Source organism: Furipterus horrens, unplaced genomic scaffold, assembly GCF_987537825.1.
Source record: "Furipterus horrens unplaced genomic scaffold, mFurHor1.1.pri manual_scaffold_1, whole genome shotgun sequence".
NCBI classification, from domain to species: Eukaryota; Metazoa; Chordata; class Mammalia; order Chiroptera; family Furipteridae; genus Furipterus; species Furipterus horrens.
Window position 1 is genome coordinate 23345747 of NW_028327171.1, and position 20991 is coordinate 23366737.

Sequence of the window (20991 nt, forward strand, 5' to 3'; positions counted from 1 at the left end):
TAGTTTGTGAGCTCCTAGAGGGCACAGACTGCAGCCTGTTCTCTCTCCTCTAAAGCATGGAATCTAGCACTCTTCTCATTGATGTACATGGTCACAGATTGCATGAAGGTGTGCCAGGTGCTATGCTGGAGAAATGGGAGAAAAGATGCTCCAGTTCACAGTGCCTCCCCTCACACAGCCAGCAGGGAAGTGGGGGGTGGGTATGCGAGAGGTGACCTAATTGCCAGGCTGGTGCCCCCAGAGGACGACCTGCATTTATGTTTGCTGGTGATAACTCTTAAGCTGACATTTCCTGCTTCTCAGCTCAGAATGCATGCCTAGATTGGAGAAGGTGCTCAATGTATGTTCATTGATGAAATGGATGAGTGAATGAGTGAATGATAGAATCACAATGTGACCAGTGCTCTGAGAGAAGTATGATATGCTATAGGAACACGTACAAGGGCTGCCTAAGTTAGAGTTGGGAAGGTCATGGAAGGCTTCCTGAAGGAAGAGATCTCTGAGCTGATTACTAGTAGGGTAGGAAGGGGCTAGTTCAAAGAGTAAACAAGCAAAAAAGCAGTTTAACAATAACGTGATGAAGGTAGAGAGACAGAGAGGTAGAGCTAAAAGACACAGAAATAACAGGTCAGGAAGTGACTACCTTTTCTGGGGAGCAGGGAGAATCTTCTGGAGGCAGCAGGAGTTTGAAGGATGCATAGGAATCTGTCAGGTCAATAAGAAAAAGAAAGCCACAGGCAGTTCTTTTTGTTAAATTTCCTACTCACTCCTCCCTCAGATCCAGGCTTGATTGTTGCTTTTCTGAGCATACAAGTAGGTAGACGGTTCCCATCACAACCATTCTTACTGTATGTAGCCTGTTGGGCACTGTACTGTAATTGTTTGAATGTTTTTCTGTCTTCCCCACTAGGCTGTGAGCTCCATTATTATCACCTGCCATTTTGACCCCACCATCTGGCATGGTTCTGGAAGAATGATGGGGACTCAATAAATATTTTCTAAATGAATTGGTATGTAAATTTCAGGAAGGGAAGCATGGAAGTCTAAATTTGCATGGTCTGGAGAGGGAACTATGTGGGAAATAAAACAATAAGAGAAGGCTTGAGAAAGAGTGCAAGGAACTTTGGAGGCCATTCCATGAAGCTTACAATGTATTGGTTTTGTGATTGGGAGTCTGAAATAGTTAACTTCAGGGGTCACTTGGCTAGATGCATTTAAGGAAGCTCATATGGTCATCAGTGCAGACAGCATGTTGGACAAACTGGGGATAAAGGCAAACAGACAGACTACATATGGCAAATACTGTCACTTTTACAAAAGATTAAACATAACAATCAATTAGTTGCCCACCCCAGTTCATCATACAGTGGACATATAGAGAAAGCCTATGCAGAATATATATTGAGTTTGGGGGGTAGATGGCGCTTGACCAAATTAAAGACAGGTAAAGAAAATACAAAAGGAAATGTTCTAAAAGTGTGAAATGGAAGTTCAGAAAAAAGATCTAATATATTGGTATCATCATAGTAAATTATAAAATTTTAGATTTGGGTAAAAATAAAAGTGCTAGTTCCTAGATATTTCTTTAAGGAAAATGACAAAGATAAATGGAAAATATAGAAATGGGCAAATAAAAATCAGAAAAGTATGAAAAAAAGGAATTGAAGTGGAAGTAGTTTAATATTAAATAATCAAAGAAGAACCAGACAAAGAAAAGCTACAATAATGGGAGGTGATAATCAATGGAGTAAGGTCCTGAGAAGAAGCAGGAAATAAGGCTCAGATAATCAGTGGAGAAATGAATCTTGGATAGAAGGAACCCTCTTCCTCGGTGACAAGAAAAAAGGAGAAAAAGATGGTGGTGTCCTAGTATATGTTTTCTTCACTCTGGAGCCAGTGCCCCCCCACCAGAAGCTTAGGAAGGTGGAGTGTCTGCATACCAGGGGGAGTCCTCAGGCAGCTGGACACCCACAGAGAGGTGGACAGGACGTCCTTCTCATCTGCTATGGGAAGGTTGGTAGATTTGGTACAGAAAGTGGAGGGAGTTACAGTTTGTTAGCTTTATGTTCTTTGCTGAATTGCTCTGTGAGGGCATGATTATCTGCTGATGCAATGAAGGAAGAGAAGGTGTGATCCAAGGCTGAGAAAACTAGGGCAGGTTTGAAATCCAAACAGTGGAGAAGAACGATTAGAAAACACATTAGTGGTCTCTATGGGCAGTTAGTATAAACTGAGAATTTACAGTCTCAGCAGTCTGTGGTTTTCTCGAGCACAGCTCAGCATCTTGGTTATAGGTGATGAACACAGAGAGTCAAATTCATCCAGGTGTGAATTATTGACAGATAGGTGCAATGAAGGAAGAGTGAAGCAGTGGAGTTGAGAATAGGGCAAGAGAATCTTCTAAATGATGAACCATGTTATCCAGCCATCCTAACCTTTCTGGTTAAGAAAGGAATTGAAAACAGACTAGGTGGCCTGAAAGAAGGTAAAAAGTTAGATGTCAGAGTATGTAAGGAAGGTAACTGCACACGATCAACCAGAGTGAGAGATTATAGTGCTTGAGCGCTAATGACCAGATCTTTGACACCTGCGTTTGGAATCGGACTGAGGCAAGTTTTCTTGTGTGCATTTTTCACAGCACCTATGTGGTCTTCTAGTTTCACTCAATCAATATTTTTTACTGTTCCTTCTAATACTCATTGCCTGACTTACAAACAGTTTTTTAATTGAGGTTATACTTGGGAGCGTGCAATATCCTGGGTGAGCTAAATGTATATAATTTCTTTACCAGTGTACCTTTCAGAAGGATTGGCATTTTATTCAGATGAATTGGTGGCTGCTGCGTCACTCCTCCAGTTGACCCACCAGAGCTATATGAGTGAGACAGCGGATCCTCAATTACCTCTGATAAGAGAGGAAACAATGACACAGAAAATAAAAAATGCATTTATCTTTGTGTTTAGAATGAATTTTGCATGTTTATTTTTAGGAGCCATAGACTTGAAAACCTGTTAGTGGAAAATCAAGAACTGACTCGAGTTAATAAAGCATGTTGGAACAATATAAATAACCTAGTAGCCCATCTCCAATTAGGTTTCAGTTAAGCTTTTAAATCTCCATATTGAATTAATCATTCTACATGGCACCAGAGTGAGAAATCCCGCCCTGAACCCATAAAATTGATATGTCTCGCTTGTACCCTATTCCATCAGGATTGGTGGCCCAGAAAATGAGACTGCTGATGCTCTTTTTTATTTTACCCTTTTTGTAAATGTTCACTAAGCTTTTTTTGCTAGTCATTTACTGCCACTGGGATTTTCGCAGAAGTTTAATAGTAGTAATAAAATGAAGGGCAAAAAGAGAATCTTGAAAGAATAGTTTGTAACCCTTTGTCTGGTCAGGGCTAAAGACCCCACAAGGCATTACAATCTCCAATTTGGGATCAAAGCCATGTTCATTCTTTACTGAACTGCTCTTCAGTATTTGGCCCTGTAATTAATGTCTCTCTTCCTACCACTCTGAGCTTCCCATCATTCTGGGAGCTTGTAGGGGGTTTGAGTCCATTCCAACAATGTTTTGATCACTGCTTAGACCAGTTTTCAACTCTGGCTGCCATTACCATCACATTACCCACATGCTTGGGCCCTTCCTTAGACTAAATCAGAACCTTTGGTGCAAGAGGACATCATCTCCTGGAGTTGAGGATCACTGGTCTGGACAAATAGCTCCAAACTCTGCTTCCTGAATCTCCACATGAGCTGCTTGCTCATCGGATGGCTGAGTCCACCATGAAACCTTGAGCACCTGAGAGATTTTGCTTCCCAGGCAGCATGCAGAAGACACAGCCAGTGACCAAGGGGACACCATCTTTGGTGCCTAGTGCAGGAAGCAAGTGCTGGGTGGGGTCTTTGTTTTTCATTTAGCTTCGTCTCCAATTAAAATAAAGAACCTTACAGCATTTTTAAATGTTTTAGTCTATTCATTACTCTCCACATATCACTTCAGAACAATCCATAATAAATAATAAAATTTTCTGTGTTTTGTTAAGATGGCTAATTTGTTAGAATTGATGCATTCTAATGTTGACTTTGGCTTTTACCGTGGTCTCTGGAAAAGTCATTTGTCTTCCTATGGAATATTCTGCTGCCTCAAATGTCATCTCTTTGGAAGATAAGAAGGAAAGAAACATTTAGTGAGTACCTGTTGTATGTTTAGTTCTATACTAGACACTTGATATATACCTGCAATTTTCAACCAGTGTGCCACAAGAGGTACAGTGCTATGGCATAAAAGATTTTAAAGCATGCAATACCTGAATATTTAGTCAGGGGCACTGACCTCTTTTCCCTTAGGCTGTCAAATAAAAAATGACAACAGCCAATGTAACAATAGCCACCTGGTGTGAGTGAATCAAAATTATACCTATTTTTGTCAGATCAGCAAAAAATATAATATATATTTTTGGTGTATCACAGACTTTTAGTAATTAGTTTATGTGTGCCATGAGATGAAAAAGATTGGAAATCACTGACATATGCTATTAAAATCATTAATACCATAGTTGTGTAGTCAGACTGCCTGAGCTCACATCACACCCAGTTCAGCCACTCCCCAGCAAATAAACTCAAATCACAGAGTGGGCATGACTTTCAAAGGAGATAATGCCTATAAACTATATAGCACAGGGCCTGGCATAATGTAAGTTTTCAAAAACTGTTGGCTGGCATCATCATCATCCCATTTAGTTCTCACAACAATACTGGAGCAGGTATCATCATCTACTTTATTTTATTTTATTTTTAATATCAAATTGCTGGTTATTTATTTTATTCTCTAGTTTGTTTTTTAATACATTGAGTTATATTGGTTTGTAAAACCATACAGGATCCAAATGTACAGCTCAATAAAACATCATCAGCACACTGCATTGTGCACACATTGCCCCAAGCAAAGTTTCTTTCCATCCCCCTTTACCCCCCTTTGCCCACCTCCACCTCCTACCACCCCCTTTCCCTCTGACTAGAGATGAGCAAAGTCTCAAAGATGCATCTATTTACCCAACGACATATTCAACCTCAGGAATGTCTAAGAGAAAATGAAAATGCTTAGCCTTCAGTGTTGTCTTAATTTCAGAATGGATTGCCTAGGACCTGAGAGACAGCTGGCTTGCAAAACTGAGGTCTGGTCTGGGTGTTGGAGAGACAGTGATGAACAAGACAGCCAGATTCCCTGTCCTTGTGGAGAGTAGGCTGACATTTCCACCCAACCTTCAGAAACCATGAGGTGTGGTATACACCAGATCTTTTGGTAGCACATGCTTTCCTAGTTAACAGAAAGTTCTAATCCTTTGCAGTGAGTGGTCCTGAGGGTTCCTGACTAATCACAAAATGATCAAAGATGGAGAGTCACCAGGCAAGTATCTCTGCTCTCCCAGGAGCAGAGGCTCCTTCTGGAAACACTCCCCTTTGTTTCCTGAAACCAGAGCCCCTGGTTCTCTAGCAGATGAAGTAACAAGATGTTATTACTACTGTAAGATGACAAACACAAGTATTATTCTACCATAACGACTCCCTAGATCCATGCCAACCTCCCAGCCATCCTCTGGAATGTTTTCTCATTATGGTAGCTGGTGGATACCCAGACCACTAACTCGTATAATGGCAATAGATAAATTCATTCAGATTAACTAATATTCAAAAATAAATTAATGAAAAGAAATGCAGGTAATAAAAGAATTTATTGAACATTACTTCTATGTTAATCATCCCTCTCTGCTGTTCTTAAATTCACTCATTCATAAAACACTTAATAAACCCCTCCTATGTGCCTGGTTTTATATAGACTCTGGGATAGAGATTATCCCAAGATTTTAGTGGTTTTGAAAATGAACAGTCCAAAATATTGTTGACATAGAAATAGGGCTTTTATATTCTTTAATTTCTCTGGTTACCTAAATTTCTGAATAACTTTCCATACAGTATGTTAGGAAATTTTATTCTATCCCTGTAAAGTCAGAACTATGTGGTTATATTGCCATCTGCCAAATGCCCAAGCCTGGCTGGGAACAGCAGTACCAGATTAGGCTGCCAGGAGCCGTTCTGGGTTTCTCCCATGCCACAATTAATTTTTCAGTACAATATCGAATAGCATTTCAAAGGAGAATGATTCTATGTAGAATTTTAATTAAATGGGATCTCCTAAGATTAATGGCATACCAACATGGTTTTATGATTTAGTATTGCTCATTTTCTTCTTTAACATGATAAATTTCTACACATAATTACTGGAAAGGGAAGGTCTGTGTCTCTTAGTTAGAAATAAAGAAAGAGTCAGTTCATAAAAGCAATCCCATGCATAGTTCTATGGAAGATGAAAAATACCCCATCTGTTTGATACAGCAATAAATTTTCCATTAGGAAAAGGATATTGTAATTATTTTTAAAGCTAAAATCATTAACAGTTGGTATTCATCAGGCACAGATAAAATAAGCTAATCTCTATATGTAAATGTATAAATCTACATGGAAACATGAGAACTAGGTTAATCTGGGAATTTCTTAAATCTAGGTTTTTGCAAAATTATCCCCTATTCAGTTCCTCAGTTTTAATTTCTCTACATTTCAAATTTTTACTTAAGTCAAAAAGTATGTGAATCGTTTTGTATTCTTATTTTGAGTTATTAGTGATATTAAACACTGTAAACATCATAAAGCTCATAGCCCAAGAAGGAGAATTTTTCATTCTTTTTTACAGTGTAATATCTTGTTTTCACTAAAAGTTTCTTTGCTTTGTCATGGAATAACAATTTATTTCTTCATATATCCCAATAGCACTCTGAGCACACACTGTGGTTTTTTTTTTTTAAGTATATTTTATTAATTATGTTGTTACAGTAGTTCCAAATTCTTTCCCCTTTGCTCCCCTCTGTCCAGTAACCCCCTTCCCTCCAGCAATCCCACCCCCATTAGTTCATGTCCATGGGTCATGCACATACGTTCTTTGACTTCACTCTTTTCCATATTATTCTTAACTTCCCCCTGTCTATTTTGTACCAACCGATTATGCTTCTTGATCCCTGCACCATTTCCCCATTTCTTCCCACTCCCCCTCCCAAGTGATAACCCTCCAGTGTTAATAGTTTTGATCTTCTTTTTCTTAAATCCTTTTGACATTTCAAATAATAATGGCGTGGTGATGATGAGCTCCTTTAGCTTTTTCTTGTCTGGGAAGTACTTGATCTGCCCTCTGATTCTAAATGATAGCATTGCTGGATAGAGTAATCTTGGTTGTAGGTCCTTGCTTTTCATCACATTGAATACTGCTTGCTGGTCCCTTCTTGCCTGCAAAGTGTCTTTTGAGAAATCAGCTGATGGTCTTATAGGCATTCCTTTGTAGGCAAATCTCTGCTTCTCTTTGCTGCTTTTAGGATTCTCTATCTTTCAACTTTGGCATTTTAATTATGATGTGTCTTGGTGTGGTCCCCTCTGGGTCCAGCTCACCCGGGGCACTCTATACTTCCTGGGCTTGTATGTCTATTTCCTTCGCAAAATTTGGGAAGTTTTCCTCCATTATTTTTTCACATAAGTTTTCAATTTCTTACTTTTCCTCTTCTCCTTCTGGCATCCCCATGATTCGGATTTGTCACATTTAAAGTTGTTGCAGAGGTTCCTAAGCCTCTCCTTATTTTCTTCAATTCTTGTTTCCTCATTCTGTACTGGTTGACTGTTTTTTTCTTCCTTATGTTCTGAATCATTGATTTGAACCCTGGTTTTCTTCACTTCACCATTGGTTTTGTGTGGATTTTCCTTCGTTTCGCTTAGCATAGCCTTCACTTCTTCTCTTATGCATTTGCCATACTCAAGCGTATCTGTCAAGCCTGTAAGCATCTTTATCACCAGTGTTTTGAATTCTGTGTCTGTTAGGTTGTCTCTCTCCTCGTCTGTTAGGTTAGCTATCCCCTCATCACTCAGTTCTCCCACTGGAACCTTGATCCGTTCCCCCTTTTGAGCCATACTTCTGTCTCCTCATCCTGACAGACTCCTGTCTTTGTTTTCCTCTGCATCCCATGGAGAGCTGTTGCTCCTGTTACATTGTAAGAGGCAGAGCCTTAGGGATTCATCAGTACAGGGTGACCTGTTTCACCACGTTGTGACGCTGTATATGGGGGAACAGTCTGAGAGGGAACAATGCTGCTTGCCCAGCACTCGCCCCTTTTCCAGGGACTTCTCCCACTTCTGTATGGGACTGGCTCCCCTCTAGCTGTTGCCCTGGCTGTCGTTCCCAGAGTGGGTGGGTCTGTGGACATTCTAGGACCATGGGGACCCTTTAAACATGTGAACTCCACTGAGAGACTGGCAGTTTCTGCCTCCGCCTCAACCCCTACTGGTTTGCACAGTCAGAAGCAATGAGGCTTGATTTTCCCCGCTGCTGGGATTGTGAGCTGGTGAGGAATTGGGAATGCTCCCCAGGTGTCCCTCCTGACATTTTAAAATGTGTAACTGTGCTTTCCGCTGGCCTGCCGGTCTGCCGCTGCTGCTGCTGCTGCTGCTGCCACCACCACACTGAGTCCTCTCCACCCCTCCTACCTGTCTGGATGAGTATTTCTTCTTTATATCTTTGTTTGTTGGACTTCCATGCAGCTCAGTTTTCTGGAACTTCTGGTTGTCTCTAATTCTGAGGTAGTTGTCTTCCTTCTTAATTGTGGAGGGAGATGCAGTGTGTCTGTCTAGGCCTCCATCCTGGCAGGAAGTCCCCACACTGTTTTTTACAGGCAGATACACCAGAGTTATTAAAAATTATTACTGTTTGGTAAGAATAACTCACTGAACCATCAAAAAATAAATCCCTGCACAAAGATAAAGATTTGACCTGAACTTTTTAGAGATGAACGAAAGGGTATAGGAGATTATGCTGACTTTCAAACTTCTTGACATCTGTGTTTTTCCAGAGTTTTCATTCACAGTAACTTACTGTGGAAGCATAAATCCAAAAAAGAAATAAGAACATATTTTTGAGTGCATACTATGTTCCAGGACCTGTGCTAGGGGTTCACGGAAAACAACAACAATAACAACAAAAAAGCTTTTATCTTAAGAATAGATCCCATTTTGGAAAGCGATATTGAAAATATTTAAATTTGTTTAAAAAAGAAAGCAGAAATTGCTGTTTGTCCCTAGTGTCTCATAGTAGGTGTTCGATTTTATTCTAACACTGTGTTATTTCATCTACATGTACATTTCTGATATGAGTTTTTCCAAAGAACAAAATGAATGAGGCTCATTAATGAAGCATGCTAGTTATAAGTGCTCTAGAAACTTCATTGTAAGAAATAATTTTCACATGTAAATATCAGTACAAGAAAACACAAGGAATTTTGACCAAGAAACTTAGGAAAAAATACTAGTGAAATAAAAAAAATTACCTCTTTTTCATGTTCAGGAAGTAGGAAGTGCTATAATTTTTTGAAATCCTTGTTTTTGAATGGATTTCCTGTGAATAAGGATTAAAAAATACTTTGCTTTTTTATTATAATTTTTTTATTTCAAAAAATTAAAACACTCTGAAAAGAAATATTCATCTAAGAATTTTTTTGGCTGTACTTAAAAGGAAACTTAAGGCGCTTAAGCTGTGGATTTAAATCACTATGTATTATTAATTCTAATACCTACATGTGGGGAATGGAGAAAGATTTGTTTTCTGGGGGAAGATTTATGGCATTGAAATTTCATTCCTACCCTATGCTCACAACAGCCTCTGTAGAGAAATATCCAACCTTGCAATTCTCCCTTGTATATAAAACTGCCTCTTGTAAACTCCTCCCCATCCTTCATCCTACTTCTTTGTCTCTAAACTTTACTGATCAGATTAAGGAGAAAGAGAACAAAATGATTCCAGAAAGATTTGCCCTGAGACAAATCTTAAAACAAAATGGAGCTGGCAGCATCCCTTGGCACTTAAGCACATAAAACCTTAAATCAAAGAAAGAAGGAAAATATCAGATATTTGTACATTCTCTACAAGGATCATGAAGAACCGAATGTCAATCCCAGCCATTTAACCCTCAAAACCTCGCTTATACTTGGCATTAGAAGAAGTCCCCGGGTCCAAATCCCCTCTGGTTTTTTATGGGAGACCCAGCCAGCCTGTCAGATCCAACCTTGCCTAATCTAAAATCGAGCTGTCTTCTGTCACTGCTTTGAGCACTGGTTCACCTTGCCTCAGAGTCCTTCAGTGACAGGCACATCTCATTATTGGCCAGCTCTTAACCTTGGCTCCAGGTTTCTTAAGGATTTGAGAGCTTAATGCCCAGGATGGCTCTGTGCGTGAGATGTCTGGGGAAGACAAGCTAAAACCTGATCTCAGGTTGAACTGGGAGACTTTGGGAACAGGGAGGTGGTCTAGAGGATTGGGGGAAAGTATATGCCCACAGATGGGGCAGCTTGGGAACAGAAATAGATGTGAAGCTTATCAGAAGAAAAGTTCAGTGGAGGAGGCGTTTGGCAGAGGGAAGAATATGAGAAGATTCAGGAAAGCAGGATATTGTTATAAGCACTTACAGCAAACACTAGGCTGCACCATTTGGCAGGAGGGGGTAGAGGAGAGGGGTCAGCATCATTACCAGAAAGCAGCACGGGGCTGGGAGGGACCATGGCCTTGGAGACCCCACTTCTAACCATCTGTGGAAAGTCACTTGTCTACCACTCACTTCCTCATCTGTAAAAATGTGTAGAATTCTGCAGACCATGCAGAGTTGCCTATAAATGAGAATACTGCTTGCACTTCACCTCCCTGAGAGCCAACCTTGATTCCACATGGCCTTTACCACTTCCTTGTCTTGTTGAGATTTCAACCTCTTTCATAAAGTGCGGTTGTGAAAGCACCCTCCTCCCTCCCCCAGAACTTGAGGGGTATTGTTGGTTCTTGCAAGAAAAGGTAATCAAAGTAAAAAAAGAAAAAAGAAAAAAGAAAAAAAGGCTAAGTTGTTATCACATCTGTTACCTCAGGCCAGATGCTCATTAAGCATATACTAAAAGCCAAAAATGAAAGACCAGGATACAGCTTGAATCCTAAAATCAGGCCAGGCTCTGTAGAAAATATCAACAGATTCAAACCAGACCAAAGATGAGTGTTTTGCACCATTTGTAAAAGATAGAGCCTTGAGCTGTGTCCCAGGTGCCCATACACAAGTCCCTACCCAGTTTATCTGTAGTGGCCACAGCTGGGTTGCTCAGAACAGTGTTTTGTCTCCCCATCACCTAGGATGCTTGTTAAATATAAAGATTCCTGCATTCTACCTCAGAACTGCAGAACCAGAACCTCAGAGTGGGGCTCCGAGAAGATTGTTCATACACCCTGAGGAGTAGGAACCATTGATCTGAAACTGGAAATTAATGCTCACATGTGGCAGATGCTATTAAACACCTACAACATTACAATGAATCCTCCTAACAACCCTGTAAACTAGTTATTATTATTATTACCATTCTCCCCTGTGCTAGTGAGTGATGGAGTTAGAATTCCAGCCCAGGGCTGCCTGATTTCCCCTACCTGCTCAACCACTCACTGGACTGCATCCCCAGCAGGATGATAGATCCATTTCCTGTTCTTCAATTGGTAGAGAGCGCCAAGGGCAAGAAGCCAATTCTTCACTTCTGTCACCTTTCTATGCACCGCCCCCCCCCCCCATCATCTGAGATTTTCCATCAGGCCAGATTTCTTGGTATCTGCTTTCTGCCTGTTTGATTTAGATCCTGCATCAATACGAACATTAAGGTACCCATGTAACTTTATGTATCTTATTGAAAGAACAGTGCTGGCTCCCCACCATCCTGTCATTAAGACTGGAAAGTTGGTTGGGGGTGGGAAGGACTCTGAAATAAGTTTACTTAGATTTAAATCCCAGCTCCAGCTCCACTGCTTGCTAGATCTTGAGCTTTGGACAAGTCACTTAATCTCTGAAAAATGGGGACAGTACTAACAATTGAGTAAAAGAATGAGAAAGGCAATCAGGGTCTAAAGAAAAGGATGAGACATTTAAATATGAGTATGGGAAGAGTTGGGAACTGTGGTCCTAAGCCCTGGATGCATTAAGAATAATCTGAGGATATTTTTAAAATTCTGATGCCAGATTCCTGTTTCTGGAGATTCTGATCAAACAGGTCTGGTGAGGAACCAAGTCAGCAGAACTGTTGAAAGTTCCCCAGAGTTGAACACCACTCATCCAAGATGCTGAGTGAGGCAAACAGCCAACATGCTGCACGTGCTCTCACGTCAGAGGCGCTTTCTTGCTAGAGCTAGAATGCTCGTGGTTTAAAATGTTTATTTACTGATTCAACAAATGACTATTAAGCACCTGCTATGTGCAGGCTCCACTTCAGTGGCTTGAATTAAAAATTCAGCCTAAACTTGATCCCTGCCCTCAGGACAGTTACAATCTGATGGGGAAGTCATTTGCAAAAATAAATTACCATATTTTTTGCTCCATAAGATGCACTTCTTTTTCCCCAAAAGAGGTGTGGGGAGGGAATGTCTGTGCATCTTATGGAGTGAATATTGTGTCACAGACCGTGATGTGTATTACCTTACCTGTTAGCGGTGGTGACAGCTGTTAGAAGAGGAAGTGGTCGGCCCGCGCGAAACCCCTGGGGATGCTTAAATGTCCCACTTTACTGCTGAATCTCAGGGCGTCTGGTCAGTTGCTGTCTGCCTCTGCCCATCACCCAGGACCTGTGAGAGTGCAGAGAGCCTCCTGACACTCCCAGCTACAACCGCTGACCTGTTGAATCAGCTGAGGCTAATAACGGCTATGAGGCACAGGGCCAATTGCCAATTGTCTTTGACACTGGGTGGGGTGTGTGTCAATAGAACCGCCTCCAATCACCAATCACTGTGTCTTAAGCTCTGCCAATCATGAGAGGCAGATGGGTGGAGCTGAAGTAACATGTTCTCGGCTGGCTACTGGCTCCATTAGATGCTACAGCTGTCTCGTCTACTTCCATACTGTTTCCAGTGCACACCAGATTTCTGTGTGAGGAGGCCAGCAGTAACTGTGTGAGCAGCCATAAATGCTGAAGTTTATGGTATATAAAGGGAGTTATGGTGGGGTCACTATTCTAGTAGCAACACAAGCACTGAGAGGATTAAAGGGTATCACTAGCTGTAACAGGAACTGGGGGTAGTCCACCAGAACCTGTAACTAGGATACTGATACTCAGTGACTGTTACAACTAGTAATACCTCTTAACTCCCTCAATGTCTATTAGTAAAGACCCCCATAAATTCTGATACTAGTAATGATGAGTTCTTGGGGTTCCCAGAAAACTAGAAGAGTACTTGAACCTTAAAGTCTCTCTTCATTTGTTAATGACAGTGATAATGGTTCTTAATACTGCTGTTGACTGCTGTTCACTTCACATGGTTGAAATATTATTCTGTTATATTTTATTAAATATTTTAGTACACCATTTAGTTCAGAATATTTTTTTCTTGTTTTCCTCCTCTAAACCTAGGTGCGTATTATGGTCAGGTGCGTCTTATAGTGCAAAAAATATGGTACATAGTTACAATGCAGTGTGATCAGTACGATAACAGTGGCTTGTTCAAAGTAGTAGCAGAAGAGGAAATGAAACATCTCCCTTCAAAGTCCAACCACATAATCATGAAATTGTAGAGATAAAGGAAGCTTAAGGTCCCCAATTTTTCAAAGCCTTTTATTTATTTTATTTGTAGAGAGAGGGGAAGGAAGGGAGAATGAGAGGAAGAGAAACACTGATGTGAGAGAGAAAGATCAATTGTCTGCCTCTAGTACACACCCTGACCAGGGACCGAACACACAACCCAGGCGTGTGCCCTAACTGAGGAATGAAGCAGCGACCTTCCGCTTTGCAGGCTGATACCCAATCAATGGGCCATACCAGTCAGGGCTTAAAGTCCCTAACTTTCTGTATAAGGAAACTAGAAATCACAACTTTCTCAGGGTCACATAGTTCATGGAACAGAGATCTAAAATACTCACTTTGACTCAACAGAGGAAGTGTTAAGACACTGTGTCCCAGCAGCACCAGACTGAAGCTGAAGTCTAGGTCCTGAAGGAATAGGATAGGAACATAAGCACATGGGAAGCACATTCTCAGAGACTCAGCCCAGAGCTCAGAGGTGAACATACACACAAGGTAATGTCCTAACCCTGATCTCGGGTGGTGGCCAACAGTTTGGTGCCCCTCCTCCAAATCTTTCTTGCTTTCCACACAATTTGGTGGGCTGCTCCCACCTCAAGCTCCACCTCTTTGTAGGGATGATTGTATTCAAATGAGATAGTAAACACATTAATTTTGCCCAGTGTATTGCCTGAGTTCAGTGAGATCTGGGATTTGAATCTCTAACTTTAAATTCTTCAGGGATATAAGGGATTTTAATAAATAACTCTAAACTAAACACCTCTAGATTAAATAAATAGTTCTCCATCATTTGATCAACCTTGACTACATTAACCTGGAATCAACATGCGCCCTATTTGCAAAACTTAAAATAGTTAACCATAGTGAAATGTGTTGAATTAGTTCTATATTCTCCGGCTTACTCTGACCTTGAAGTCTCATCTTCTGTCACACCCTACATTCCTTTAATCAGCAAATCCTATTGCCTCTTTCAAAACCTATCAAAAATTTAAGCACTTCTCATGATCCTCACTACCACCACCTTGGACCAAACCACTGTCCAATCTCACCTGGTTTATCACAACAGCCTCCTAACTACTGCTTGCATTTCAGCCTCAGCCTTGGAGATGTGTCCTCAACACTGCAGCACATGGTCCTATTTGAGGGGTGTCAGATGGTATTACTTCTCTTTTCGAAACTCTTCATTGGTCTCTACAAGGTCCTTGCGTTAATTAATGTGACCTCCCATAATTTGTTCCTTATGACCTCTTGGACCTCCTCACCTTCTCTCCTCTAGCCACACTGGCCTCCTCATTGATCTTGAACATTCCAAGCAAGCATGCCCCTCCTCCCCACACATGTTCCCCACACATACACCCTGGAATGCTCTTCTGTAAGATAGCTGCCTGGCACCCTCCTTCTCTTTCTTTGGGTCTTTTCTCAAAAGCTTCTTTCTTTGTGAATCTTATCTGGCCCACTCTATCTAAAATCTCAGCACCAACCCCCTGACATTTGTTATACCGTAGCCTTATAAAGATGACTCTCTCAAACACTTATCAGTAAACATTATGCATGTTATATTTTATTTATATTTATTTATAAAGTTAATATTCAAATTTTAACGCTATATATTTAACTTATTCTTCTTATTTTTTTATCTTTCCTCATAAATCTGCTCAGTGGAAGGAGAAATAATTACCAGGTTTTCTCCCTGTTGTATCATGATAATTTAAGTACCAGGCCTGGCATGTGGTAGGCTCAAATACTTGTTGAATGAAAAGTTAACTGCAGTATGATAAATATTACGATTGTATTTGTTTATTTCTTTCTTGATAGTTATAAAATAATCAACCAAACCAGAGCAGGTCAAACTGTAATATAGTGAAAGATATCACCAAATCTATAATTTTAAATTGATTCAAACCCAAATTGAGAGACATTCTACAAAGTACTTGATCAGTACTTTTCAAAAGTGTCAAGGTCACAAAAGACAAGAAAAGACTGAAGAACTATCACAGATCAGAGGAGACTAAGGAAACATGGACACTAAATGTAACATTGGGTCCTGTGTAGAATCCTGGAACAGGAAAGAGAACAGTGAAATTCAAAAAATGTCTGTAGTTTAGTTACTAATACGATACAGTGTTAGTTTCCTGGTGTGGTAACTGCACTATGGTGATGTAAGAAGTAAAAGGGCCAGGGAGGTAGCCTATGTGAACATACATCATTACATTTAACTGTCTAAATAACAAGGAGGTCATTTAAATGATAAGCATGTTTCTTGAATGAATGATAAGAAGTAAACTACCAACAACGTAACAAAGTAACCAAGAGAGGTGTGTGTGTGTGTCTATAAAAGTAGCTTTCTTTTTCTTCTTCCATTTTTCCAATCATCTTTCTATGCCATGATAGGAGTGTGCCAATGGACCTAAACAGAGGTTTTCAAAGCATATATCCCTTGATGCCTGAGGAGTTTCATCAGAAGATAAAACAGCAATTCAAAGTTCTCTTTATACTCCCTCTGCTTTTGAAAGATTAGACATAACAAATGTCGGTTTAGTAAAATTAGCTTCTAAATAACATCCCACTAATTTGAGATTTCACAGTGAAATAATCATATGCCATCCTAAGTCTCAAGAAAGTTCTCATTAGAGGCAGAAAAATTATTAAGAAAGCTGCCATAGAGTCTTTTTGACAATTGTATTAACTAATAAACCACTTTAGATCATGTGGAGGCAGGCAGTAGAGAATAGAATTACACGTGCAGAGTTCCCCTGTCTAGAAGGTTGCCACTCTATCCCTCTCCATCAGGAGGGAATATGTATTATGTGTAAGTGGCAGCTCTTCCTAGGGGGTAGCTAGGTAGACCCTGCCTACAACAAGCCACACATACCCTGTCCCCTAAGGCCTTGCAGCAAGGGAGAAAAACCCCCCTTCTCCAGGAGGCACAGCTGGGAGGGTACCAAGGGATCCAGAGGAACCTATTAATCACCTCAGGACTAGGACTGTTGATGAGCGTTACTCATGTTTCCTGCAATCAAAATAAACATGTTGTTTTGCTAAGAAATTTACCCAGTACTTTGTAGATTAATGACAGTCCAGAGGCAATTTAATTTAATTTAACCAACAATTAATGACCATCTACTAAGGACTCATTTCTGTGGTAGGGCTGTGGAGATAAGAAGATAAATGGAATAAAACTAACCCTCAGTCAGTTTACCTCCTAGTAAAAGACATAAAGATGGTAAACAAATAACTATAAAACAAATCAGTATCAAATGTCTAAAGGGCCAGGTAGGTAACCTACCTCAACAAAGTAAGCTGTGAGTAAGAGTAACAAAGTCCCAGAGATGTTATCTTAATGTACCTGTAAATATATATGCTATCCATATCCTATTTTATACTAAAAAATTTTAAATAAGTGTAAAAGAAAACATTTAACTGTTACTATTTTTTCATAATTTATTACTGATTTTATTTGGAATAAAAAACCTGACATAATTTATTCTATACCAAAATGTCAGTCAGGACCTGTATTTTTTCACTGTGATGTGTGGTATACAGCCTTAAATACTTAAACTGGGATTGGTAGGTAGTCTTATTCAGATTCATATTTCTAAAAGTAAGCTCTTCCCAACATGGACAGAATTATTGTAAATGATTCTTATAAGTAGGGTGACATCCTCCAAGATCTGTGAACAATGGCTTTCAATGCTGGCATGCTTTGTCTTTAATACTATTTTGTACTACAGTTTAAGTACTTCAAGTCATAGCCCTTCATTTGTGCTCTCAAAAATTAATTAAGAACCCTGTGGGGCATCATCCCACAAAGCGAGAGGTTGCTGGTTCAACTCCTGGTGAGGGCATATGCCTGGGTTTTGGGTTCAGTTCCTAGTCAGGGCATGTGCAAAAGGCAACAAATTGATGTTTTTCTCTCACATTGATATTTCTCTCCTTCTCTCTCCTTCTCTCTCCCCCCTTCCCTACTCTCTAAAAGTAAATAAATAAAATATTTTTAAAATTAATTAAGAAAGATAAGCCAAACAGTGTTGGTATGTTTTCATAAAGTTTGAAATCCAGTATTCAATGGCCCAGTTTCAAGGAATAAATTTCAGGCTATTAATTTCATTTCTGGAAACTGACTGTAATGTAGGAAAGTAGACTGAACTATACTTTAACAACTCAATTTCCCAAAGACTCTATTTTGTCAGGACTGAGAGAAGCAAATGAGATATTTATGCACATACTTGTGCAAATGGGATATTTATGCACATACTTGTGCAAATGGGATATTTATGCACATACTTGTGCATGCCCCTATAGAAAAAGATTCAGAAGGTATAGATGAGTTATAACATCAGCAAGAAACCTGGAACTTAAAGCCAGTCTTTGCTGCTAAGTGGAGATAGGATGACTCCCTTTGATAACATGAACCATTTTTTAAAAATCTCTGTGATCTCAGTACAAGTAAGCCAGCAAATTAATCAAGCAGACACTGACCTGATTTTGCTCCAAGATACAGAAGAATGGCCAATTCTTGGTGTTAATTACTGAATTCATGGCTTGTCTCATTTTAGCTTTTTAGCCCAAAGCAACTCCTGATGAATGAGAAAATCAATGGACTTACAGACTTTGATGTTTAATGCCCCTACAAAATATTGCCACCTGAGAATCTGATGCTTGACAGGTCCAACGTCAGCCCCACACTTTGTGGGAGTCCCATCTATAGGTAACGTGTAACTTGGACCAGTGCATGCTACACCTGCAGGTCTGAGATCTTTGTCATCACAAAGTGAGCTATTTCCTGATGTTTTTTGCCTTGCAGGAATTCTCATTCAGAACTTCTCTGACCTTGCCAAAATTCTCAAAACATCACAAATAAACATAGCTAACAGTGTGCCATTATTTATATCTGTGTTCTCATTTGCTGCAATTGAAAATGCCACCAATAATTTAACTTATCCTGACAGTTTTCAACCATATTTTTAACATGCTGAGCTAAAAATGTTTCTGGTTATACTAAAATGTGCAAATGCTTGTTTATTCCCTGGACACATCATTTTGGCTGCATTCAAAAGAGACTCTTATAAAAGCGTTGCCTATAACAAGGTTTTGATGCCCCTGCAATTTTTTCACTTAATAGAGAACTGTATTTCACAGCAGATCACTTATTTTACTCTCATTCAAATACAAACACTGCCATTTCTCCAGTTCATTAAGTTTCTCAATGCCCATCTTTTCTGTGTACCAGCCATGGTGCCTGAAGTTTCAATTTTTCTGTGCGAATAGTCTTTGCTTTTATGTTCTTCACATCTGCGCCAAAAAAAAAAAAAAAAAGTACACTCCTATTTTTTTCCCTAAAATTCTCAACTCGGTTTTTTTTTTTTTTTTTTTTTAAGGAGATGCACAGGTTCACTTCTCTTCCAATTTTACAATAAAAAATAGTTATAAGCATCCCAGTCAGGGCACATTACTAGGTTGCTCGTCAGGTCCCCAGTTGAGGGCACGAGTGAGAGGCAACCACACATTGATGTTTCTCTCCCTCTCTTTCTCCTTTCCCCTCCCTCTAAAAAAAATAAAATAAACAAATAAATAAATTATTTTAAAAAACTTAAAAAAGAATAGTAAAAAGCACATGGTAGGAAATAACAACTTCATTTGATTTCAATGTTGGAAACACAAAGGAAGGCATGTGGACTCTGACTAACTGGGGAGGACATGGCCCTTCATAGAGGACATTGGTCCTCAGATTCAGGGGTGTCTGCCTTGTGGGGACACCAGCCACTTGTTGTTAAGAGAAACTGGAAATCAGATTTGAAAGAAAAATCTTCTAATTATTTAAATATTGGTAACTTACTCAAAATTTATTAAAATAGCAAACGGGTCAACATTGACCTAGTTTGCAAGTGCAGTTTTTGGACTGCCCATCTGCAACCTCTGGCGATATAGCATAGTAACAGCCAATTAATTTCTAGTTTACCTTTGTTTTAGTCTCTGGGCACTAAGAAGAGAAAAGGCACAATGGACATTCTATGGAGTATGAAATTCTAGTGCCATAATTGATCTGGAAATATTCTAGAGGCAGTGAGAAGCAGTAAAAAAGGATATCCTTCTTGAAGTTAGGCACGTGTGGGGAATCCTGGTATTTCACTTATTGGTTAGTTGATGTTAGAGCTCTCATTTGGAAATGAGAATGATAAAATTGCCTTGTAAGTTTGTCAAGATGATTAGAGTATGCAAGCTTTTTAGCACACTGTTGGCATTTGGAAGGTGTTCCATAAACGGTAGCTATGACTGTTGTTATGAAATGAACAATGTTTCCAACATTGTTTCTGTGCTCCCACAGATGTGCACTGTGCCCAGGCTGATCTCGCTCCTGCCACCCCTCTCTCTCTGCCTCATGTTTCCTCGGCCCAATGACTCACATCGTAGCTCATCAGCACACTTTAAAGTTTTCTACCTCCTTGCCTTGCCTGTGCTGTTACCTATACCTGAATGCCTGTTCCTTTCTTTGTTCAGTTACCTCCTTTGTGATTCAACCAAAGTGTCACCTCTTCTAGGAAGTCTTTATGGAGGGCCACATCCCTCCAGTCTAGGCACAGTACTCCGTCCTTTACTACCTTGTGTTTGCCTCAGTGAGAGAAACTGGATTAATCACCTCATTGCGCTACCACCTGGGTGCAATGCTTTTCCCCGGCATGTAATTTAGGGCTCAAAAAAATGGATCAAGGAAGGAAGGAAGGAATGAAGTGACTATATACTGGAGTGACAGAGCCCATGCAGTGCCTGCTTCCCACCTGCTTTACAAACACTAACCTGGCTGCTGGTTATGCCTCTCCTCCTTGCCTTCCCAATCCTCCCTCCAGCTACTGCCCCCACTCTAAACCCCAAACCAATGGAGATTTCCATTCTGAAGTAGCAGGTCACAACAGAGAAGACAGTTAAGTGTCACCTTCTGGGGCTTGGAAGTAGGGACTAGAAAGACATTTGAGAAGGTTCCTTTTGAAAGGTAAGAGGAAATACAAAACAGAGTCAGTTGTTGGAGAAGGAAAGAACCATAACCCAAGATCTTACCTTCACTGTCAGAACTGGTGGCTCCTGAGCCAAGTGTGTGTAGCCAGTGCAGGCATGGTAACACTGCGGTCTTGCAGACTAGCACTCATGAGCCTCTATCAGAAGAGAAAGCATTGTGTGAGACTGGGCTGCTCTTAGCAGCTATGGTGCCTATGAATGAAGAAAGGGCATCCTTTCCTTCGGGGTCCTGCAGACCCCTGCTGGATGACTTAGAGGGAGACAGGCTGGACTTCAGCCCCCAAATGACTCCCATCCAGCTACC

General features: G+C 40.2%; 1 protein-coding gene across 3 annotated transcripts in view; it reads left to right on the plus strand.

The window, feature by feature from the left end:
- Window positions 1–20991, plus strand: part of KCNAB1 (potassium voltage-gated channel subfamily A regulatory beta subunit 1) — a 315639-nt gene that overhangs the window by 222223 nt on the left and 72425 nt on the right. The window lies entirely within an intron of this gene.